The sequence below is a fragment of the Triticum dicoccoides genome, chromosome 3B (assembly GCF_002162155.2).
Source record: "Triticum dicoccoides isolate Atlit2015 ecotype Zavitan chromosome 3B, WEW_v2.0, whole genome shotgun sequence".
NCBI lineage: Eukaryota > Viridiplantae > Streptophyta > Magnoliopsida > Poales > Poaceae > Triticum > Triticum dicoccoides.
Window position 1 is genome coordinate 523,258,598 of NC_041385.1, and position 13,125 is coordinate 523,271,722.

Here is a 13,125-nt window from a genome sequence, read left to right on the forward strand (position 1 = left end):
CTGTTCATCCAATCGATCGACTTCAGTTAGCAGCAGTAGCGAAGGAATCGCTCCATCGGGTTCAGTTAACAGCCATCGATCGATCAGTCGGGTTCAGTAACGCGTAGCCTGCAGTGCAATCGCTCGAGTTCAGTTAGAGCCCAACGCCTTGCTCGGGTTCAGTTAGAGCCAACGCCTCGCACACGCGCGCGTACGTGTAAGAGAGAAACGCGCATTGCTCGGCCCCCGACCTCCCACCGTAACCGGCACCTCCCCGAAATTTTCCTCCCCCTCACTTCTACCATGGTTTTTTCCGTCATGGACGGCCCAAAGAATGTCATGCAGCTGCGTCCCCGGCCCGCCCAGGACGAAAAGCCCATGTTCTGTCATGATTTTTTGTCATAGAAGTAGGAGCCCACCACATCTATGATGATACCGGGTTTTGTCACAATTATCGTCATAGAAGTGTCATATGTATGATAAAAAAAATTCGTTCGGCCCAAAATGTCACGGATGTGTCTTTTTATGTAGTGTAGCATCAACTACAAGATGTAATCAACACTACTAGTCACCCATAGGTACCAATCTGAGGTTTTGATACAAAGAGTGAACACAAGAGATGAACTAGGGTTTGAGATGAGATGGTGCTAGTGAAGACGTTGATGAAGATTGATCCTCCCATGATGAGAGGGTTGTTAGTGTTGGCGATGGCTTCGATTTCCCCCTCCCGGAGGGAAGTATCCCCGGCGGAATCGCTCTTCCCGAAGAGAGAAAGTGCTCCTGCCCAAGTTCCGCCTTGAGACGGCGTCACTCCGTCCCTAAAGGCCCCTCCTTATTTTTTTCTAGGTAAAATGGGCTTATATACAAGAAGATGGGCACCGGAGGATCGCCAAGGGCCCCACTAGCCACGAGGGCGCGCCAGGGGGTAGGTGCGCCCTGGTGCCGAGTGGGCACCTGGATGGCCCCCTCTAGTATTTCTTTTCTCCAATTTTTATATATTCCAAAATAAATCTCCATAAATTTTAGCTCGTTTGGAGATGTGCAGAATAGGTATCTCCGACGTAGCTTTTTCAGGTCCAGAATTCCAGCTGCCGGCAATCTCCCTCTTCATGTAAACCTCGCATATTAAGAGAGAAAAGGCATTATAATTGCTCCACAAAGTGTTATAATGATTAAAAACACTCTAAATAATAGTAGGAAAACATGATGCAAAATGTACGTATCAACTCCACCAAGCTTAGACCTCACTTTCCCTCAAGCGAAAACCGATATCGGTAATCATGTCCACATGTTGAGAGAGAGAGAGGTGTCGATAAAAAAAATATGCACATTGTAGCATCATGAACATTATTATAACAACAATATTCATTATCATAAAACTTCTCGTGGGCAAGTAACAATTCATCACAACATCAAAGTATAATGAATAAACTTTTTTGAAAACTAACAAACTATGTTCTCAGTCAACAATGCAATTGCAAGTCATCATCTTTTTAGGAAGGTCTCATGTCGGAGCTTTTTATTTAGCAAGTCCACATACCGAACCATCATCTAGTCTTCTATGATTGCTAACACTCGCACCATATATATGGAGCAAAAAGTGTCAGCCAAACACATAGAAAGATAGGGGCATATAACTTCGCCTCCCAACGTATTCACCTTAAGGGTGATGTCAACAATAATAATTCATGATCATTCATATCCAACTGCATATATGTGCCTAGATCTTTCTCCATCAAATGATGCTTGCAAAAGAGAAAATAAAAAGGAATAGAGGAGAGCACTATTGACTCTTTCATAAAAAGTAAATACATAAAAGTAAAGGATAGGCCCTTCACAGTGGGAAGCAGAGGTTATCATGCGCTTTTTATTTTTGGATGCAAAATCTCTTAATGCAAAGGAACATCGTGTTATATTGCCCCTTGTGATAGCAACATTTCTTATGCAGTCTGTCGCTTTTTTTACCATCACAAGTTTGTACAACGCTTATTTTCCCTTACACTAAAAGATAATATATATTTAGAAGCAATTTTATTGCCTTATGCACCGATGACAACTTACTTGAAGGATCTTATTCAATCCATAGGTAGGTATTGTGGATTCTTATAACATGAAACTGGGTCTAAGGTTTTTGGATGCACAAGTAGTATCTCTACTTTCTCTGGATTTTTTTGGCTAGCATAGATGTTGGGCAAGCACCACATGTTAGAGGACCTATGACAATATAACTTCTATGTGAATATGAACAAACATAAATCATTACGTTGTCTTCCTTGTCCAACATCAACGATTTGGCATAAAATATTTAATGGGGGCTCACAATTATAAAAGATGTCCAAGATAATATATTTGCATGTGAATCTTCTCTTCCCTTATTATTTTTTCATGAATCGCATCATTGACCAATGCTATGTTTGTCCACTTTCAATAAATTTTACCACTTACGCTTTTCCTTATGTAATGTCATTACTTTCCATAAGATTAGCATATGATCTTTTTCATTATTTTCTTTGCTAGGATTGAAGCATAAAAGTAAAGAAGCAAAAAAACTCAAACTACACTTTATTATATAACTCTCAACTCGATTACATAGATAGATAGATCATGAAACTAGCACTCGAAAATAGATCATACTAATTTTTTATTCAAATAAATCACAAAATAACTAAGGATCAAACTAAAAATAGGTAAAGATAATAAAAGCGATGGTGATACGATACCGGGCCACCTCCACCAGGCTTGGAAAAAGCCAAGGGGAGTGTCCATACCTGTGTACTCAAGTTTCCTTCTTGGGTGATGGTGGTTAAGTAGTAGTCTTTTTCTCCAGCTTATGTTTGAGGATGAAATTTTCCTCCCTCAAATCATTAACTTCTTGCTCAAGCTTCAATCCCCTTGCACATAATGCCTCTTTTCTTTCTTGCTCAAGCTTCAATACCCTTTTACATAGTGCCTCTTTGCTTACGTTTGAGGATAAATTGGGGCTTAGATCCGTTTACTTTGTTTGGAAGACTTGACTTCTTGAATTCCATGTGCATCTCTCCAGGTTGAGGTAGAGGAACTTCATCTTCTTTTGAGCTGGCATCCTCTATTCCCTTCAGATCAATATCTACTTCTTACTCCATGGACCAACCATAAGGATCCACATCTCCATAGATCTTTGGGTTTGCGATATAGTGAGAAACATAACTCTCTCCATCTAAGTCTTGGGACGACATGCTTTCAGATCTGTCAGAAAAACTGCACGAAACAAGAACAGAAGATATTTCCATGATACGGTGTTCAAAACATCTGGGAGTATATATAAAGAATTTTTATCTTGCGAAACAAGTATTCCATAAGAAAACAGAGTCGGGAAGGCTCATGAGGGGCCCAATACCAACTAGGGCGCGCTAGGGGCAACCATGCCCTGGTACCTAGTGGGAACCTGGGTGGCCCTCTCTGTTGTTTCTTATTTTTGTATTTTTCTAATATTCCAAAACTGATAGAAAAAAATTTTATGGGATTTTTTCAGTCGATTTACTTACCGTATCACATACCTCTTACTTTTTAGGATTCTGGAGTGTTCTGGAGGGTCTCTTTTACGTATTCCTCCGGTGTTAGTTTGAATGATGTTAGTTTCAACATTACTAGGTGTACCTGAGATATAATGCTTAATTCTTTGTCCATTGACCACCTTCGAACTAGTGCCTTGAATGTTACTAATCTTTATAGCTCTAGAACGATAAACTTCTTCAATGATATATGGTCCTTCCCATTTGGAGAGAAGTTTTCCTGCAAAATATCTAAAACGAGAATTGTACAATAGAACATACTCATCCACTTTAAATTCCCATTTTGGATTATTTTATCATGCCATCTTTTAACTTTTTCTTTAAACAATTTGGCATTTTCATCAGCTTGGGTTCTCCATTCATCCAACGAGCTAATATCAAATAACCTCTTTTCTCCTGCAAGTTTTAAATCATAGTTGAGTTCTTTTATTGCCCAATATGCTTTGTGTTCTGACTCAAGAGGTAAATGACATGCTTTTCCATAAAACATTTTGTATGGAGATATACCCATAGGATTTTTATATGCAGTTCTATGGGCCCATAATACATCATCTAATTTCTTAAACCAATTCTTACAAGACCTATTGGTAGTCTTTTGCAAAATTAGTTTTATTTCTCTATTGCTAAGTTCAACTTGACCACTAGATTGAGGGTGATAAGGAGATGTAATTCTATGGTTAACATCATATTTAGCAAGCAGTTTACGGAATGCACCATGAATAAGGTGTGAATGTCTGTGTCAAAACCGGCGGATCACGGGTAGGGGGTCCCGATCTGTGCGTCTTAGGCTGATGGTAACAGGAAGCAAGGGACACAGTGTTGACCCAGGTTCGGGCCCTCTCGATGTAGGTAAAACCCTACTTCCTGCTTGATTAATATTGAAGATATGAGTAGTACAAGAGTAGATCTACCACGAGATCGTAGAGGCTAAACCCTAAGAGCTAGCCTATGATGGTATGATTGTAATTGTGATTGGCCTTCTAATGACCAACCCCTCTGGTTTATATACACACCGGAGAGGGCTAGGGTTTACATGGAGTTGGTTACAAGGAAGGAAATACAATATGCGGATCGCCAAACTTGTCTTCCACGCAAAGGAGAGTCCCATCCGGACACGAGCCGGAGTCTTGAGTCTTGTATCTTCACACTTCAATAGTTCGGACGGTGTGTATAGTCCGGCTGTCCGGATACCCCCTAATCCAGGACTCCCTCAGTAGCCCCTGAACCAGGCTTCAATGATGGTGAGTCCGATGCGCAGTCTTGCCTTCGGCATTGCACGGCGGGTTCCATCTCCGAATACTCCAATGTACCTATTACGATGAACAGTGTCCCACATCTCATCAATGTTCTACTCCTTGGCTTCAGTGCCTCAATAATGACCATTTCCACGTGTCGAGGGAATGCGAGGAGTCGAGGCATTTTTGCATTTGCCACCCCCTATCCTTCGGGCTAACCATCTATTTGAAGAGACGGGGATTCCCAGATCCAAACCTTACTCTTCCCCCTCGAGCAAGCATCCAACAGAGCACCCGAAAAAACCATTCCAACATGGCCGGTCATCGCAGCTCTTTTGCTCGCTCCCCTTGCCCCAAGCCTGGGGGCTGGGGAGAGTGTTCAGTTTCTCATAGCCATTTGATAAAGTTACAAACCCTAGGGCTTCTCCCACCAGCGTTCATGGTCCCTGTCCGAGACAAAATAGCCACCTATAACGGTGGAGAACAAGCGGAGAGATCCCCCAATCCATCTCCAGAGGAGCGAATATGCCTCATTCTGCATCTGTTAAGGGGCGTCGGTTTCCTATTCATCCATTCCTTCGTGGGCTCCTGTAGTTCTACGGCCTCCAGTTGCACAACTTCACCCCAGCCTCCGTACTACATATAGAAGGGTACGTCGCCCTTTGTGAGCTATTTTTAGGCTGCGAGGCTCATTTCGGTTTGTGGAAGAAGCTATTCTGCCTTGTCCCCCGCAACCAGGGAGAGTCCCTATGTCAAGTGAGCGGGGCCAAAGTATGGTGTATCGCCGAGACTGGATACCTATCCGGCACTCCCAAGAAGGCACCAGCGAACTAGGCTTCAGATTGGTTTTATATTGACGACGCCCCCCTTCCGAATCTAGTCCGGACAGGACTCCCAAGTTCAGTAATGTCCCACCGAGGGCACGTCTAAGCTGGCGCCCCCGAGGCCCCCAAGAAGAGGATACCAGGGAAATACATTTCCTGATGAGAATTTCAACGGGGAAGACAATGCCACCCGTTGTGGCCGTAAGGGTCCGGACTCCGCCACTGCTCTGGCAAGGATACTGTCCGATTTATACAAATGAGAAGAGGAAGACTTCCTTCATATCAAACCGCGGGATGGGTTCTCCATGTATAATCCCCCAAACTGGGTAAGTCGTCATTTATTTTCTCGCTTCACTTATTGTGGCGTTCTTTGCTAAGGTTACCTGCCCCGATATTTCCGAGCAGGAACTGAGGAGGGCCGTAGAAGGAATCTCCAGCCCTTCCCCGCAGCCAGAGGACCCAAAAAGGGCCCTGGATCTAGGACTCAAAGAAGACCCGGATGCGGCCTTGGAGCTTGTCGATGGGATATTTTATCGGGGGAGCCGCGACGGCGCCTCCGTTGCTATTACTACTGATTATCCCGGACTGATACCTTCGTCGCGTGTAAGCCAAGCTGAAGACTCGATCCTCCGAAGAGGACTATTTCCTGATGTCACGCCTTATCCCTGAAGCGTCGTGTTTTTGCAGAGGCGACGTTCGGAGCAAAGGGCCGAGCCCCTAGGGATCCGTCAGCCACAGGCGTCCGGATTTGGTAGGCTCAAGAGGAAGGCGGTTAGGGGCGACATGCCTCTATAGAGGTAAGGAAACAACCTGTCATGTAATTATTGTTATTTGAAGTATAACAGCGCCCTTTACATCCTGGCAGGAAAAGGAGTATCCGGACTATATCTGGGGATCCTGCCAACCGCGCCTCCACCAGTCGGACTCTAGAACCAACTTCGAGAGAGGAGGCGGACGTAGGGCCGATGCCGTATAGTCCTCCAACAGAGTACGCACATATGCTCTCTGCCACGAATTCCAAAGTAGAGAGTGCCATGAATCACCGGCGTCGACGGGCCGTGCTTCGCAACAACATCTTTTCCGAAGAGGCATTTAATGCTTTCATTTCGGGAGATGCATACATCCGGGCTGCTCAAGGCGGGCTTGCCCGGGCGACGGACCAGTATACCAAAGATATACGGGTAAGAAAGTTTGATAAGTATGTATAGCAATAGCCCCTGAGACTTGAAACGGTTGGAAAAAACAGTTTTAAGGATCAATTTATGCGCAGATTCTTGTAGATAAGAATGAGAAATTGTCTCGGGAGCTAGAGGAGTGCAAGACCCAACTGAGGGCACGGTTGCCAAGCTAGAGGAATCCCAGAAGGCCTCATTTGGTAACATTTATCTCGATTGTACGAAAATGTACCAGTTAGCAACTGGCTGGTATGACGATGTTTAAGAGAAAATTCTGTAGATAACCCCGGAGTAAATCTGGAGGGTGGGAGAGATGACGAGTCACATCTCCAGAGGCAACTAAAGGCGGTGGCGTTGGATGAAAAATGAGCGGTGGCGTTGCCTCTGGATGAACAGGAACCCGTGGTGTGGAGGGATGGATGAACAGTACACGATGGAGGGGTGGCCGTGGAGGGGTGGTTGAACAGGACCCTGTGGTGTGGAGGGCTGGATGAACAGTAGACGGTGGAGGGCTGGATTAATAGTATACGGTGGAGGGGTGGTTGAACAGTAGCCAGTGGAGTAGCGCGCGGTGGAGGCTGGATGAACAGGAGCCCATGCAGGCTGGAGGAGGTCGACGGTAGCCCATGGAGGCTGGAGGAGGTCGACGGTGGAGATGAACAGTATCCCGTGGAGTCCCGTTTTGCGGTACGCCACACCCCTCCCGATGAACAGGACCCCCGTTTCGACCGTAGGAGATCCGTTTCATCCGTTTTGCGATACGCCACACCCCTCCCGATGAACAGGACCCCCATTTCGGCCGTAGGAGGTCCGTTTCATCCGTTTTGCGGTACGCCACACCCCTCCCGATCAACAGGACCCCCGTTTCGACCGTAGGAGGTCCGTTTCCTCCGTTTTGCGGTACGCCACACCCCTCCCGATCAACAGGACCCCGTTCTGAATGTAGGAGCTTCGTTGCCTCCGTTGTGCGGTACACCAGGCCTCGTTTCCATCGCCTATTCCGTCCAAGCCCTCCCGATGAACACGACCACGCATTTCGTTCCGACCCAGCCAGTTGGCTCCCCATGAACATGACGACAATGTTGTTTCTCCGTTCCGACCCAGCCATGTACGTATGCGCGAGTAGCCATTCGAGACCCTGCCCATATGTACGCACGTGGCCGTATTTTCTTTCTTGCACCCTCGCCGTTGTACGTACGTGTACATGGTACGTGCGCGCCTCTACTACGACACGTGCGCGCCTCTACAACGACCAGTATGTACGTACACGTTCGCGACCAGAATGACAACCCTACATACGCTTCAACCAGGTGGGTCCCAACTGTCAGGCACTTCCTTGCCTGCGAAGATGTAGCTGGTGGATCCCAGCAGTCAGGGGGGCGAATCGTTTTTTTTTCGGACGCACTTCCTTGCGTGCGAAGATGTAGCTGGTGGGTCCCAGCAATCAGGGGGAAACGTTTTTTTCGCAAAATACTTTGGCCTGTCCAGTGGGTCCCCGCTGTCAGGTGGAGGAATAATTATTTTGCACGTAATAAGGAGGCACTTCCTTGCCACGGCCGTCGACCCAGCTGTCAGCCTCTCCACGTACAGTCCACGTCCGATGGAAGCCATTCCTTGACCACGTTGACCACGTCGCGCCGAGAGCATCAGGGCGGTGGACGATGGCGAGGCCTAGGAAGGGGATGACGCGGAACCGGGGAAGACGCGGCAGTGGATGCCCACGCGTAGAGGAGTACGAGGGTTCACTGGTTCGCTGTGGTGTGAGGCTATTGTCGCTGCAGAATAACAGGGGGTGTGGGTGAGTAGAGGGATGGCCTGGCCAGCGATAGGAGTAGTAGGGGGCGGTGAGGCCTCCGCCGCATCGCAGTCGGCCACGGGAGGCAGGAGCACGAGGCACGACCGGCGCTGGTTTTGGGCGGCTAGAGCAAGAAGACCAGAGGTTGAAGAAGCACTACGGCCGTTGGATGGACATCGTACGGTCACGGGAGCTAGAATCGTGCATATTGACTAAGTTGACAAAGCCCTCCGTCCCCGTCAACTTAGTAGGCCCACAAGTCAGCCTGCCACTATACTGGGTCCCAGCTAACAGGGGGAGTATTCATTAGTTTGTGCGTAATAAGGAGGCACTTCCTTGCGTGCGAAGATATAGCTGGTGGGTCCGAGCTGTCAGCGGCGGTAACGTTTTTTTCGCGAAATACAGAGGCCCTTTCGGTGGGTCCCTGATGTCAGGTGGAGGAATCATTATTTTGCGCGTAACAAGGAGGCATTTCCTTGCGTGCGGCCTTGGACCCAGCTGTCGGCCTCTCCACGTACAGTCCACTTCAGATGCATGTCGGCCGTTGACCACATTGACCAGGCCGCGCCGAGAGCACCAGGGCAGTGGACGACGGCGAGGCCTAGGAAGGGAACGACACGGAGGCAGGGAAGACTCGGCAGTTGTTTCCCACGCGGAGGGGAGTACGACTGTACGAGGGTTTACTGGTTCGTCTACCATCGCCGGAGAATAACAGAAGGTGTGGGTGAGTAGAGGGATGGCTAGGCCAGCGATGGGAGTACGGTGGGGCGGTGAGGCCTGCGCAGCAGCATAGCCGGCCGCGGGGAGGAGGGAGCAGGCAGTCCCGCCGGCGCTTGTTTGAGCGGCTGGAGCAGGAAGAGCAGAGATTGAAGAAGCACGACGGCCGTTGGATGGACATCCAACAGTCACTGCTTGTGCGTCAACCTTTTTCTAGGAAAGCCTCAAATTTGTGGAAAACAGCATACAACCCATCTGCCATTATTTCTAATAATTTACAGCCCATTTGCTAATTCTTAAGGTTTTTTTGTAGCTCATATTCTTTTTGTTAACATTACAGCCCATATTGTGGCCACGGTTAAAAAATTATACGAAATTTTGTATATTTCGGTGCGGTCCGAATTGATTTTAATGCCGAAATTTCGACTCACATTCAAACTAATTTTAAAAATAAATGTATATCAATATAAAATCCAACAAATTCTCCACGCATAAAAATTAATGTCATTTAAAATATCGAAATGAAAAAAAGATATTTGAAACTAATTGTCGGTTTGATGTGTTTTAAAAATGTACAACCCATTTCTCATTACTGATAGGCCATTTTCTCGGCCAGCCGAATGAAGCTCTCCTCGTCTTGAAAGATTTCCAGCCCAACAGGCCTGACAAAGCGACTTACTTGGCAAATCACAAAAAAACTGGGCTGTGGCCTTGGACCCAGCTGTCAGCCTCTCCATGTACAGTACTCTTCCAATGGAAGTCGGTCGTTGGCCACATTGACCACGCCGCGCCGAGAGCTCCATGGCGGTGGACGACAGCGAGGCCTAGGAAGGGGACGACGCGGAGCCGGGGAAGACGCGGAAGTGGATGCCCACGCGGAGAGGAGCACGAGGGTTCACTGGTTCGGCGGCGGTGTGAGGCTACCATCACCGCAGAATAACAGGGGGAGTGGGTGAGTGGAGGGATGGCCTGGCCAGCGGTGGGAGTAGTATGGGGACGGTGAGGCCTCCGCGGCACCACAGACGGCCACGGGAGGCAGGAGCATGCGGCACGATCGGCGCTGCTTTGGGCGGCCAGGGCAAGAAGACCAGAGGTTGAAGAAGCACTACGGCCATTGGATGGACATCATTGACCAAGCCACGCTGAGAGCACCACGATGGTGGACGGCGGCAAGGCCTACGAAGGGAACGACACGGAGCTGGGGAAGACACGATAGTGGCTGCCCACACGGTGGAGAGTACGAGGGTTGACTGGTTCGGCTGCCGTCGCCGAAAAATAACAGGAGGTGTGGGTGAGTAGAGGGATAGACAGGCTAGGGATGCGAGTATGATGGGTCCGTGAGGCCTGCCCGGCAGCACTGCCGGCCACGGGAGGCGGGAGCAGGCGGTTCCGACGGTGCTGGTTTGGGCGGCTGGGGTAGGAAGATCAGACACTGAAGAAGCATGATTGCCGTTAGATTGACATCTAACGGTCTGACGCTGGTAGAGTCGATTGTTGACTAAGTTTCTTTTTTGCGAAACCTTGTGTACGCATGAATTTGGTAGGCCCGCAAGTCAGCCTCCAAATCTGTGGCACAAAACATAAAGCCCATTTGCTATTTTTTATAATTTGCAGCCCATTTGCTAATTCTTAAGTAATTTATTACAACCCATTTTCTGCCCAGGACCATGGTCAAAAAGTTCAACCTTATTTTGCATATTTCGGTGGAGTCCGAACTGTTGCAATCCTGAAATGATAAACATTTTTTAAGAACTTATTGATTTGCCAAAAAATCATTTTGATTTTGTGAGCAAATAAGATGTGGGATAATTGAGTTGGTTTAAGGGAAAACCAGTTTTAAAAAATTCAGCGTTGGGTAGGAAAAAACAACAAAAAAAGGATGTAAATATGAAAAGGGAATTTCATGTGTTTTCAATATAATGATACGTGTATATGAACTAGTAAAACTATAGGTAGAGATTAGAAAACGGATGTAGGACATGCGTTTCAAGAGGAAAATAGAACTGGGTTGTGTGTTTGATTCAGTAAAAAAACTACCTGCGGATGTTGTAAGGCAAAATATAACTAACACTGGCGGGCCAGAGGCCAGTAGATACTTGCTGGATCTTTGTGCCCCGTTGTTGTCATGCGCTGGGCCTGTTAAAAATAAAACTAACCCTGGGTAGTCTGCAGCCCAGTTGAAACTTGCTCGACCTGAAAAAACAATATACGTGCTCAATAAACGAGAGAATTCTGCAAGTATAGACTGATAACTGGGATGCAGTATGGATGTTGTTTTTTATCGTGATAATAAGTGCATGCACTTGTTTCGAAAAAATTGGAGAACTGGGAATTCGAATAGCGGGTGCTTATGCTACCCATCAAATAAAAATCAGGTGCCTGAAAATTCGTTTCGAAACAAATGATTCAACTTTATATCCACGCCGACCCTCGGCATGATGGTTGGAAGCAAATGCAAGTTCATACCAAAAGATCGTTAACAAAAATACCAACTTGCGGACGACAAGGTAGTACAACTACCAATACCTAACTAACTTATAATATTTTTACTCCTGGCCCTAGTGTTCGTCTGGTAGAAAATCTTGCAGAGGACCAGTTCCCGCTCCTTCTCTTGCTCCAGGTCCCTGAGGTGGTACTGGTGCATCACCCAGTTGGTCCTCTACTGGTCAAAGTTCTTGTTGGTGTGCAGCACCAGAACCTTTTTTGCTGCCCGTCTGCCGGCCGTTCACCATCACCGGCAAGGTATAGCCGGTCTTGTGCCACATCGCGTGCATGCCGCACTCCGACTGTATCTTGCGACGCGTCCTCGTGCCCCTTTTGAACACCCTGGAATTGCACTAGAAGAATTGCTTCCTTAGGCCACTCAGTGTGATACCTGCAGTATTGTGGAATACAGGTTTTAGTGTACGTAGTTAGCATTTTCATAACATCTTTGGCATGTTGCAGTCACTTGTTTCACCTTTTATTAACTGTCAAATTGTAATTGCTTCACCAGGTCTGCGTCTAAAAAGAAAAAATAGAGCTATAAACAAAGGAATTTGTTTGTGCAAGTAGACGGTCGATCGGTGTCTTACCTGGAAGTTTCTCAGGTTGGGTGTAGCATATGTTGTGCTCGATGTCGATGGTTGGTATGAACAAATCGATGAGAGACTGAAATCTCGCGCTGTTAGCACTCACTTTGGCCTCAAGTTGCTCGATCAGCTCCTGATCTGTGGGATTGAACTTGACGCCAGCTGGCAGCACCGGCCAATCCTTCTTCGACTTGCATCGGTAATCTAGTTATATGGTACTCAAAGTATGATCAATCGACTATTTTAAGTGAATGATGAAAGATTTCGACAGATAAGTGGTACTCCAAATCTGAAGTCCAGAATACCCGAACACGTCGTCGGGATTCTTGTGTCACCTCACACGCAGCGTGTTGTCACATCAATTCAATGTGTGGACATGATGAATAATTTGACCGACGTATACTAGTACTGCTACTGTACTACTTACTTGTCGTATTTAGTGTCACAATTTATACATAGGTTTAACTAACAAGTACGCACTTGAAGCCTAACTGATATATATATATATATATATATATATATATATATATATATATATATATATATATATATATATATATGGCTTTTGCACAGCATCTCCATCATCATTATTAGTACATCCTACGCAGGTGAGTTAGGATGCACTTGATCCCAGGAAGGTATCTATCCTTCAAACCAGAGGAGTGCTTCAAACTAACAACAGTACATAATATCCAACAAAAGAGGGTCGTGCTATAGCAGCAGAATACATGGCTCAGTCTAGATATCAGCACGAATCAAGTTGTGCATATTTGCTGTT